The sequence below is a fragment of the Sorex fumeus genome, unplaced genomic scaffold (genome assembly GCF_029834395.1).
Source record: "Sorex fumeus unplaced genomic scaffold, SorFum_2.1 ptg000003l, whole genome shotgun sequence".
Taxonomy (NCBI): domain Eukaryota; kingdom Metazoa; phylum Chordata; class Mammalia; order Eulipotyphla; family Soricidae; genus Sorex; species Sorex fumeus.
This window is the reverse complement of record NW_026606060.1, coordinates 25,108,788-25,121,361: the sequence shown is the minus strand read 5'-3', so window position 1 is coordinate 25,121,361 and position 12,574 is coordinate 25,108,788.

Below are 12,574 nucleotides of genomic sequence, written 5' to 3'. Positions count from 1 at the left end.
CTAGTGACTTAGACCTTACTAAGCAGTTTCACATTCATATTTCATTCAGTTCTCAAGACAGATGAGACACAGCACTGGCAAGCTGGTCTGCGCACTCAGGGCAGACGCAGAACTGGGCTCCTACCTGAGAGTCCATCTGTTGTCCTCTAGCAGAAAAGGCTGATGGCTGATAATGTGATCATTTCCTTAATGAATGCAATGCTTTCACCAGAAATTGCTTACTCAATTTTAATGATCAAGTTCAAAATATGAAAATCAAAGTGGCAAAATTGACTGGGTCTTAATGAACATACTATTAAAACAGGATGAATAGTTTAGAAGTGTTGGCCCAGATCTTCATGTTACATCTAAAACAGGAAAGTAAGTCCAAAAGAAAGTTACACAAAATGGTACTATCATTGCTGGGTATTGTATTTCTATTAATTTAAAACTAATTACTGGTATTCAAAGGCATTACATAATCCTATACTAGGAGGAAGCATTAAAAATTCAAAATTAGATCTCTTTGAGAAAATGTTGACAGAAGGCCTGTCAGTGAGATATATATTCCGATTTCTAGTCAGTCTGTTTCGAAGACGGAGGGGGGGGGAGTAAAAAAAAAAGAAAGAAATCAAACATATGGAAGCCCATAATCACAGGAGAGATTATTTTGCTTTTAAATGTAAAATATAACTATCAGTTCTGTTTAGATAACTAATTGAGTCTTTTGCATTTAATGATCTAGACTAGTGCTACAAGAAGGCATAGCTATGGATTAGAAACAGAATTTGCCTTCAGGCATGTAGGTTAACAAAAACATAGTAAACAGTTGATATAAAATGATGGATGCAAAAAGTGATAGAGACATGTCATAGGTTAAAAACTACAGAAAAAACGGTTCCACTCATTAGTAGTTACAAAGCTTTATGAAGGGGGTGGCAATATTAGTGTGAGAGAAGTTAGACAAAGAAAATAGTGAGGTCTAACAGGGCTGTTGTTTAAAAATTCAGGTCAGGGGCCACAAAGATAGTACAGGGGTGGAAGAACTTGCCTTGAATAAAGCTGACCAGGGTTTGATCACCAGTCCTATGGTTCACTGAGCACTGTTAGGTCTTATTTCTGAGCATGAAGCCAGAAGCAGCCCAATACTTCCTCTATTCCCACTCCCTCCCCCGCCCAAAGAATGGAAAATTTTCATGTCATGGATGGAGCACTGAATACTATGGTTGAGGAATGTATCAACTAGAAGCAGGAAATCAGGATAAAGGCAAATGGAAAAGATCAATGGGATTAAGTTGGGAAGACTTAAACTACATGTTAAGTAAGGATGTTTTATTTTATTAAGAGAGATAAGCCGTCAGAGGATTTTCAGCAGGTACATTCATAATTACCCATTGATATGGTATGATTCATTTAGCATCTATAGTGTAGACTTGTCAAAAGGGAACATAGAAAAGAGTGGAGATAATCAGAAACAGGACCAACCATCCTTTAAATTAGGAGATAAAAGAGAGAACAAGAAAGAAAAAGAACTGGGCTGGGAAGTGGTGTTAGATATGGCACCTGTAATGGTAGAAACTAAGTCTTATAACACTCTCATACTTCCACTTTGTGTTTAAACTTCTATTTAAATCTCGAAATAACATAATTTTAAGACATGATAGGTAAAAGCATAGAGCTATATGGTTATATTTTTCCTGACTGAAAGCAGTACCTGGTGTAACATTAGCATTTAAAGACTTTTTTTTTAAGATCTGTAGCACTGTAGCACTGTACTCCCGTTGTTCATCGATTTGTTCAAGCAGGCACCAGTAATTTCTCACAACAAATTGTAGACTTGTTACTGTTTTTGTCATATTGAATATGTCACGAGGAGCTTGCCAGTCTTTGCTAGGTCGGCGAGATATTCTCGGTAGCTTGCTGGGCTTTATGAAAGGGGTAGAGGACAATTGAACCCAGATCGACCATGTCTGTGCGTGCAAGGCAAATGCTCTACCCGCTGCAAACACCGCATTAACTTTAGATATTATTATTAAATTTACCTTAATTTTAGGTTTTAGTGTTCCAGCAGAGAATGACTTGTAAAGCACAACCATTAAAATCTGATCTTTCTTCATCTATAATAGCATTCAGTGTTCATATATAAATTATACATTTAGAAATATTTTTGTAGATTTTATTTTGCTTTGTTTTGAAGTTAAATCCAGTGGTGCTTAGGACTTATTTCTAACTCTGGGATCACACCTTGCAGGGTTCAGGTGGCCGTTTGGAATGCCAGAGATCAGACCCATACATACAGCAATGTGCAAGGAAAGTGACCTAACTGGTATACTATATATCTACCCCAGAAATAATATTATTAAAAGCACATATCTGAAAAGTTAAATCTGATAACTGGTATTTTTTTAGTTTGGTAATACAAAAGGAGAAATGATCTAGAAATAAACATTTATACTGGGATAAAATCAGAATTAATACAATAGTCAACTTATTGCCACCAGGACCATAGAGATAGTATAGCAGGTAGGATGCTCACCTTGCATGCCCCTGACCTATATTTTATCCCTGTGTCCCCTAAGTCCTCTAAGCACTACTGGAAATGATCTCTGAGCATAGTCAGGAGTAAGGCTTGAGTATAGCCAGTGTGCCCCACCCCCTAATGAGCAATATTGCTATTAGAAACAATACAAAACACAACATTTTATATGTTGGAATATAGCTCTGAACATTTTAGGTTTAACATTGGTATGTCCTTTCTCCCTTGCCAGAGGGAGCTTAGGTTTATCAGGTTACACCTATCACAGTGCTCCCAAAACACTCCCATTCCTTTGTTTATTGGAATATAGCTCTAAAACGTTTTTAGACTTATTATTGGTTTGTTTTTCCTCCCTGGCCACAAGGAGATTTGATTTACTGAGTAATACTCATCACAATGCTCTCAAGGCACCTCCATGCCTCTGTGTTTATCTGTAACTTCTTTGTGCTCTGCTTCCCCAACTGGTCAATCACCTATATCCCCTAATAAGACTCTGTTAACTTGTAAGGTCAGATCTTTCTAAGGATACTGGATTTATATTTGTAAGTGAAATAATGTGTTTTTCTTCTCCTTATGTACTTTGCATAGCTACTTTAGAGCAATGTCCTTTTTGTATAGACACAGGAAGACAGTTAATGCTATGCTTTTGTAACTTGGGAGTTAATCGACTGAAGAATGTTCACTCCTGGGCATCTGTTTTCTTGATTTAAGTCTCAGTTGCCCTGACATCCTAACACCTCAAGAGCACGGTCCTGACAAGGGACTGAATGGACGCAGGGCAAGCTGTCAACTATGCTGGAATCAAAGTGGACCAGGCCAAGAGCCATAACACTTAAGTATAAGTTTAGACATGGTCATGAAAAAATTCTGTCATGATCCAAAGAGTAACAACTGGATTAGGACTCTTCTAGAGTTAGGGCAGACTAATCTGGCCTGAGCACTGGAGACCAGGATCTATAGTGAGATGTCCCCAGGAGAGCCACCCTACAAGCTTAATGTATCTCTTACTGTGCCCATACAAAATACTATTGTCACTTGTCACTTGTCATGCTGTTGTTAATTGATTTGCTCGAGTGGATGCCAGTAACAACACCATTCTTCCCTGTCACGTGATAGGGTAGCCCAATGGCATATTGGGGCTCTTTCAGGGCCAGGGGAATGAGACCTTTATTGTTACTGTTTTGGGCATATCCAATATGTTACGGGTTGCTTGCCAGGCTCTGCCATACAAGCAGAATATTCTTGGCAGCTTGCTGGGATCTCCAAGAGGGATGGAGGCTTTTGTGACTTATAGTCTCTGGATCTTGGCCATTGATGAGATTACTTGGTGCCGGGGGCAGTTTGTGGGTGTGACTTCCAAGCTACTGGAAAACTGGGTGTCTACATGAAGGAGGTCTAGCCCTGAATAGAGCAGGCTTGGAGCTCAGCCTCGGGTCCTGCATACCTGGGTTACTCTGCAGGTTCCTTCATGCATGAGGCTTGTCCGAGCATGTGGAGAGTGACCTTGAGCATGGCTGTTGGACTAAGGAATGGATAAATGTACCCATAGATGGCATTTTACCCATAGGAATAGGGCTGATGAGAGTTTGTCCTGGAAGAAGCGTTCCCTGAGAGAGGGACCTTACATATATTTTATTATATGATGACATCTATATGTAATTGCTGCCCCAACCCCATCATGGTTGCTACCCCAACCTCATCATGGTTGGGGAGATAACTAAGGCTATAAGAGTGGGCAGGAGGATCTGGGAGAAGAATGAAGGAGCAAGATCCAGAGAGGAAGGAATGAAGGGGAATCAGGAGAAGGAGGATGGAGAGGGATGAAGGAAATCCGGAGAAGGAGAATCAAGAGAAAATAGAGATGAGATTGGAATAAACTGCAATTGATACCAACTAGCCTGGCCCTCATTTCCTCCTTTGTCCACCAATGGCCACTGATCACCCTGGGATGGGGAAAGCAGCCCAAGACCACCAAATGCAGGTGGTGAGAGAGAACACCACAGGATTTTGTATTCATTTTTTGAATACACGTATATACAAATCAACGTATAAATATTTAAGATAAGATATTAGAGTTGTTTCTGATTTTCTATATGAGGAGAGGCTAGCATCACCAATGGGTGAAAAGCCCTGAGTAAACTACAAAATGTCAGGATTTCCATCAGACCTTGCTTTCATTTCAGGGAATGTTTCTAAAACAATTTGATTCAACATTCTATTACAAGACACCAAAACAAACACAATGCCAGTAAATTTCTAGAGTCTTTATGTTACCAAGGCCCCATGGGGTGTCAGTGAATACTAGTCCCACACTATCCAACAGGCTAGGTTAGACCCAAGAGAACATTTTGTTTCTTTTATTACCTCTTTATATTCTGTTGTTCTTTTATAACAGGAATAAGACACCGTTTTAAGTAAATGTGCTTTCATCTTTTACATTCCAATGTATTTAGCTCCCTCTGAAATCTACAGTTGATGAGGTAGCTTGGCCAGCTGAGATCATTAATACAGGAATACAGAGACGGTATTAAGAATTTCTAATCATTGAGTCCTTAGCTCCCTGACTAACCTGGGAGTGACCTTACTCATTCATCCTTCATCCATTAGATATTTCCTGAGTGCTTGTTTTATTCCAGCTGCTATGCTAGGCCCTGAACATCACATTATGAACAAAGCTCTTTTCCTTAGGGGCTTCATGTTATAGTCCACTTTCTATAAGGCAAATAGCTAATATTCTAGTAATGTTACATTTTATGGTAGCACTGCAGCACTGTCCTCCTGCTGTTCATTGATTTGCTCAAGCGGCCACCAGTAACATATCCATTGTGAGACTTGTTACTGTTTTTGGCATATCAAATATGTCAAGGTAGCTTGCCAGGCTTTGTCATGCGGGCGCGATAGTCTCAGTAGCTTGATGGGCTCTCCGAGAGGGGCAGAGGAATTGAACCTGGGCCCCCGGTCAGCTGTATGCAAGGCAAATGCCAGAATGTGGCAGGTAAGGAGAAAAGAGTATTCCTTAAAGCAGTGTTATCAACCTTTATTCAACCATGGACTCCGTAACTTGTTTCCTTACTGTATCTCCCATCTTACAAGAGGTAAACTGTTGGAATATAGCTCCATATATTTTAGGCTTAACATTGATTTGCCCTTTCCCCCTTGCCACAAGGAACTCAGGTTTATTACAGTCCTCCTGAGGCACTTCCATTCTATTGTGTTTATCTGTAAGCAATTCTCTGTGCTCTCTTCCCCAACCAGTTAATCAGCTTTTCCCCTAATCAGAATCTGTTAATTTTTTAGGTCCGATCCTTCTATGACACTGAAATTGTATTGTAAGTTAATATTGCCTTTCTCCTCTCCTTATGTCCTTTGAATAGTTTACTTTAAAGCAATGTCATTTTTGTATAGATACTCGAAGACTGTTAATATTATGTTTTGTAATTTAGGATTTAATTGGCTTTGAATATTATTCACTCCCGGGCATCTCCTTTCTCAACTTAAGCCTCAGTTGCCCTTGGTTCCTACCACCCCAAAAGCAGGGTCCCAATGAGGGACTGAATGAACCCAGGGCAAGCTGTGAGCTACCCTGGCATTGAAATGGGCCAGGCCAAAGTGCCACGATTCTTAACCATAAGAGTTTGATCATAGACAAATGCTGTCGTGATCCAAAGGTAACGATGACACTAGGATCCTGCTAGGGAGAGGAAAGACTATCTGGCCTGAGCACTGTAGTCTGAGATCGAGATGGCCATAGGAGAGCAATTCTATAAGCTTAATATATTTCTAACTGTGTCCATACAAAATGATTAATATTATGAATGCTGGAGTGATAGCACAGTGGGTAGGGCGTCTGCCTTGCACGCAGCCAACATGGCCGACCCGAGTTCGATTCCTCCGCCCCTCTCGGAGAGCCCGGCAAGCTACCGAGAGTATTCGATATGCCAGACACAGTAACAACAAAGTCTCCAATGGAGATGTTACTGGGCCCGCTCGAGCAAATCGATGATCAACGGGAGGGCCTTTACTTTACTTTACTTATATGTTTGTTGGACAAGAAGAGGAGAAACACACCCATAGGATTTTGTTCTAGGGTGGGTCGACCTACTAATGAGAATCTGTCCCAGAAGCGGCTTTCCCCGAGGGAAAGAACTTTACCCCTATTGATTGTGACTACACCTAAGTGTTAGCCCCAACTCCTCATGCATTGGGATATAAGTAGACTGTAAGAGAGCTCTGGGGGATCAAGATCCAGACTCCAAAGCAAGAGGAGAAAGGGATCAGGATCCAGACTCCAGAAGGAGAAGGAGAAAGGGGATCCAGATTCCACAGTCAAAATGAGAATGAAGAAGGGATCGAGGAGGAGAATGATGTAGCATGGAGGAGGAAAGAGCGGGGGGGGGGGGGGGGGGCAGAGAAGAGAGACAGGAATGAATGGAGAGAGGATTGGAATAAACTGCAACTAAGACCAACCAGCCTGGCCCTCGTTTCCTTCCTTCACCTGCCCATCACCATCGACCTCCCTGGAGTGGGGGAACCAGCCTGAGACTACCCAACATGAACAGCGGGAGACATAGACCGCTGCTTTTTTTTTTTTGAGTTTACACATCTGGTGTCCCTGGGTACCATCTTTTTGAGTTTACATAGTAAACCAGTTGGCCCCTTACTTACAAAATTTTCACCTATACACCTTTGGAATTCCCCAGGGGCATAAAATTGGGCCATATTACCCTCAGTTGAAAATATATAGCTTTAAAGAATGAGCTGAGGTGTCACTAATATCATGGCATCTGAGCAATTTTGAAAAAAAATCAGGTATTAAATCTGTAAATATTCATTCCTGGGAAAGAATTCCAGACAAACAATAAAACAAAATACTGAAGAGAAACATGCTTAGTTCAAGAAATATTTATAATTGTACCAGTGAGCGCTAAAATAAAGAGAATAGTGCATTTAGTGCCTAAGATTTTTTAAATTTCTTTTTAAAATTTTGTTTTATTTTTATGAAGTTGTTCACAATAATTCATTACATTTAATATTCATACACCAATCCCATCACCATTGCACCTTCACACCACCATATTTAGAATGTTTCCACCCGGAGTCCCAAACTGTGCCCCCTAGAGCAGAACCGAAACAATTAATTTTGTATTGCTTGTAATGAATAATTCACTAAAAATGATCCAATAACGTTTCCCTAGAGGAAAATGTGTGAAGAGTTTTGTATTTCATCCTGGAGCCCACTAAGCTCTTGTATAGCACAGCGGTAGGGCGTTCGCCTTACACGCGGCCAACATGGCTGACCCGAGTTCGATTCCTCCGCCCCTCTCGGAGAGCCCGGCAAGCTACCGAGAGTATTCGATATGCCAGACACAGTAACAACAAAGTCTCCAATGGAGACGTTACTGGGCCCGCTCGAGCAAATCGACGATTAACGGGAGGGCCTTTACTTACTTACTTACTTACTAACGTTATTGTTAAACTCATTCAAATGCTGTGTGCTACTCTTGGTACATCAGTGGTGTAGAGTATGAAAGGTTCAGGAATCCTAAAATTTAGAATATGGTTATACAGCAGATTCACTCATAGATGAGGCCTGTGTTGCTCTCTTCCAGAAGCTTTATTTCTGAGACTCTAGATAATGACTATTGATGAGTTTATATGGCACCAGGGGCAGTTCGTGGGTGTGACTGCCAAGCAATTAGTAAACTTGGGAGAAGGGAGGAGGTGGCTCATTCCTACTCCAAGCGAGCTTGGGGACTTCAGTGACCTGTCCCATATACCTTGTTTTTCCTGAAGATTCATTCATGGGTGAAGCTATTCTAAGCCTGTAGAGAGCAGCCTTAAGCATTGTGTTCTGTAGGTTTTGGCTGCCAGGGCTGTGTTGGGGCAGGGGGATTTGCCTAAGTTTTAATTTATAAAGATGACTGAGTGATGACAGTCTAATTCATTAAAGAAAAATTTATTACTGACAGGTTCTAAGAAAAGACAAATCACATCAGAAGAACCACTTAGGGAAACCCTTAGATTTGGTCAGGAGACAGGAATAAGAAAGAATGTGGCCTAGTCTACAGTTTTTATTGACATATCCATGGAAAAAAAATCATACAGAAGAGGTTACTTGGTTTAAGACTGTCTAGTTTCAATAATTTGAACAGACTGGGGGTATGGTGCTGCCAGCAGGTCAATCTGTACCTGTGAGGCGAGTGCATCAGCAGCCTGATGGCGCCTTCAGACTTCCAGATACCCCCAAATTTCTGCTGTACCTTTGGCCAGACCCCCAAAATTTGGTGCAAAGCTTACCAAGAAAGTAAACAGCCAAAAGTTAGGTATGTGGGAGACACACCCACAAACCACCTTCGGCTCAGCTATATAATTGGAGGCATGGCCTTTGGTTCCTGATCAAACTGCTTAGCAGCCATGATCCCAGAGACTCAGAAAAAAATCTTGAAACCCAGCAGCTTTTGACAGAAATGCGTCCAGACCCTGCAGTAGGTTACCAGCACTGGGCCAACCCAGGTGGGAATATGTTTCATGCCTTGGCCTGTTCCCACTGGTGGCGTGGTGGCTGACATCCACCAGAGGATACTGGACAGTCAGGTTTGGGCCCGCAAGTGATGAGACACGCGGGGCCTCACGAGATGGGGGTGGAGCCGGCCCTTTCCTCCCCACCCCAATGAAACCCCGAGTCACAGCCCACAAAGAGCCTCTATAGCTGGCTACAGAGTTGTCTCTGGATCCCAACCATTTCCAATTTTAGAATTCCAGAAGCATACAGCCATGAAAGTAGCTGAGCAACCTCTCAAGATATTCATAATAAGCAATAGAAAATATATTTTCCAGCATCTTCCCCTGGAAGGCATGCTTGAATAGTGGTGGGAAAATTGGAGCAAACCATAATGCCCAAAAGTAGAAAGAGAGAGTATGGGGGAAATTGTCTGCAATAGAGGCAGGGGAGAGATGGAATGGTGGGTGGGTGGATACTGGGGACATTGGTGGTGGAAATTGTGCACTGGTAGAGAGATGAGTATTTGATCATTGTATGACTGAAACTCAAACATGAAAGCTTTGTAACTGTATCTCATGTTGATCTCATGTTGATTATATACATATATACATATATATATACATATATATGGGCTGGAGCAATAGCACAGCGGTAGGGCGTTTGCCTTGCACTCAGCCAACATGGCCGACCCGAGTTCGATTCCTCCGCCCCTCTCGGAGAGCCCGGCAAGCTACCGAGAGTATCTCGCCTGCACGGCAGAGCCTGGCAAGCTCCCCGTGACGTATTCAATATGCCAAACACAGTAACAACAAAGTCTCCAATGGAGACATTACTGGGCCCACTCGAGCAAATCGATGATCAACGGAAGGGCCTTTACTTACTTACTTACATATATATATGTATATGAAAAACAAATGTTGTAGATTTGAATTGGGATAGTGAATGAAATAGTGAGAGTTAGGTTCAAAAAACCTCTCTGGTAAAGTCACTGAGGTAATTTAAGCAAAGAAGTGATGTGATCAGATTTGCATTGCCAAAGCAGTTCAGAACTAAAGCAGCAAGATAAGAGACTGTTTTTCATTGTTAAATAGTGAATTCTAAGTGATTTAAAAGAGACTACAGAAAATCAAACATGCACGACAAAGCACATCAGACATTTAAACATCAAAATGATAAACATATAAAAGGAAGTTAGAAAGCTAAGATCATTTAATTCCACCACCTTGAAATTCTATAGACTGTAACTATTTGTTGTCCTTTATAAATTCTATTCTCAAATTTCCCTTTATTCTTCTTATCCTGAATCCAGTACTGGTCTCTTCTACTTTCTCATTGAATCTTAAGATTCGATCATAAAATTTCTCATTGAATCTTAAACATTATCTCCTCTTCAGCTTTTCCAAATACTTCATTTATTCAAAACTTAAAATTCTGCCTAATAGCATATACTTCCCTCTATTATACTATGATTTCCTTCTGAATTTTTTTATTACATTACCTATGTTTTTACACATATCGGTCATTCATAGTCCATTAACTAGAACTGTCTCTATCTCTAGCCCTTCATAAGAAATTCACTCGGGGTAGATCTTAATCTGGAATCAAGACTTTATGGTGTTGCAGAAAGGAAGATAAAGGTGCCCTGGGTAATGTAAGTTGAGGAAAAAAGTATCTGGAACTTAAAAGTAGTCAAAAGTAAAGGAGGTCTTTAACACAAAAAACCCTTCTCAGGGAACTCTGAAAATTAGAGATACAGAATTCCAGGTCAGGTGCAAGAAGGCGTTCTGAGAAGAAAGAGTGGCTGGATGCCTTGGATGACTAAGGTGGAATATGGAAGCAGCAGTTTCCTATCTCTTGTCTACCTCCTCTCTTTCCTCCACTTCCATAGCCCACCTAGGAACACTATTCCTTAACCGGTGGATGTCATGCCAACCACCTGCAAGAGTAATATCAGTTGTTAAGACGAAGCAATCATTTGCTTGAAAACAATCAGTATAATTGGTTTGGGTGATAATTTGATTGATGTGAGTACTATCAAATAACCGTGCTGAGGAATTACTATCTGTTTTCAATTTTATGTCATTGGTACACGTTATACTGACACAAAATCATTTCATACAGTTGAGAACCTCAATTAGACAAAAAAGGGTCATATTTCATTTTCTTTTAACATGAGCAAGAGGTACTGATTTTGTGGGGGGATCCTAAAGTTGTTAGGTGATGCGAAAACCCTAATATAGAAGGCAAAGGTGGTCAAAATATCATTAAAAACACTGAATAACTATTGTTGTCCTTCCTATTTAAAATTTATAGTAAAGTAAAAGGCCCTCCTGTTGATCATCAATTTGCTCGAGTGGGCCCAGTAACGTCTCCATTGGAGACTTTGTTGTTACTGTGTCTGGCATATCGAATACTCTCGGTAGCTTGCTGGGCTCTCCGATAGCACAGCGGTAGGGCGTTTGCCTTGCACTCAGCCAACATGGCCGATCCGAGTTCGATTCCTCCGCCCCTCTTGGAGAGCCTGGCAAGCTACTGAGAGTATCTCGCCCGCACGAGACAGAGCCTGGCAAGCTCCCCGTGACGTATTCGATGTGCCAGACACAGTAACAACAAAATCTCCAATGGAGACATTACTGGGCCTGCTCGAGCAAAATTTATAGAACCTCATCAAAAAGTATAATAGGTTTTGTGAGTCTTAAAATATTTTTGAATTAATACAATAACACAATCACTTAACCAAGAATCATAAACATAAACATAGCTTGCTTAGGTCCACATAATTATACAGCATTATTTTTAAATTATAGACCTTCTCATATCAATTATGAAACAGACATAATATAATAGCACCATTCCAAAAAAAATCACTCTGAACCATCTTTGGGACTTGCTTTATAGCTCTGCTTAGAGATTAATTTGGTTTAAGGATTTCCTGAGTTAACTCCATGAGTGATTTCTCATGTGTAACCTTCAATATTTTCCAGTCAATGGCAGTTTTAAATGAAATTTCATCAAATATCAGTACAGGAGATTAGCTCTGGGCTAGGAAGCCTGTGCGGAGTTACAGAAAAGACAACAGCTTTGCTCTTTACATTTTGCATGAGAAATAGAATTTATAAGGTGTGGAGCAGAGCACTTTCAAGTGCTTAGATAAAAGCCATTCTTTACTATTCATTTTGCTATAGATATTACCTTCTGTACTATAGGAATAAAATAGCAAGCTAGTCTATAAATACCTCACCTAGAGGAGGAGAAGGTGTGAGGTCCATGGTTAAGTTGTCTGTTAAGGGTCCTAGAAAAGTGTTTTTGTTTTGCAGGAAAAGATGTTCTATGTGGATCTCTGGCAACCTTTAAGTGACATGAAGAAACATACCTATGAATTAAAATTAAAATTGCAAAATAATAGAACAAAAACTATGCAATGTTTAGATATGCAATATCTAAATAGTCTGTAAACTAAGCTCGGAGCCATTCTATACTTAGATTTTCAGTTATACAATCTATTACATTTTTCTTTTGTATAGCTACCTCTATTTGGGGGAAATTTTGCAATTTAA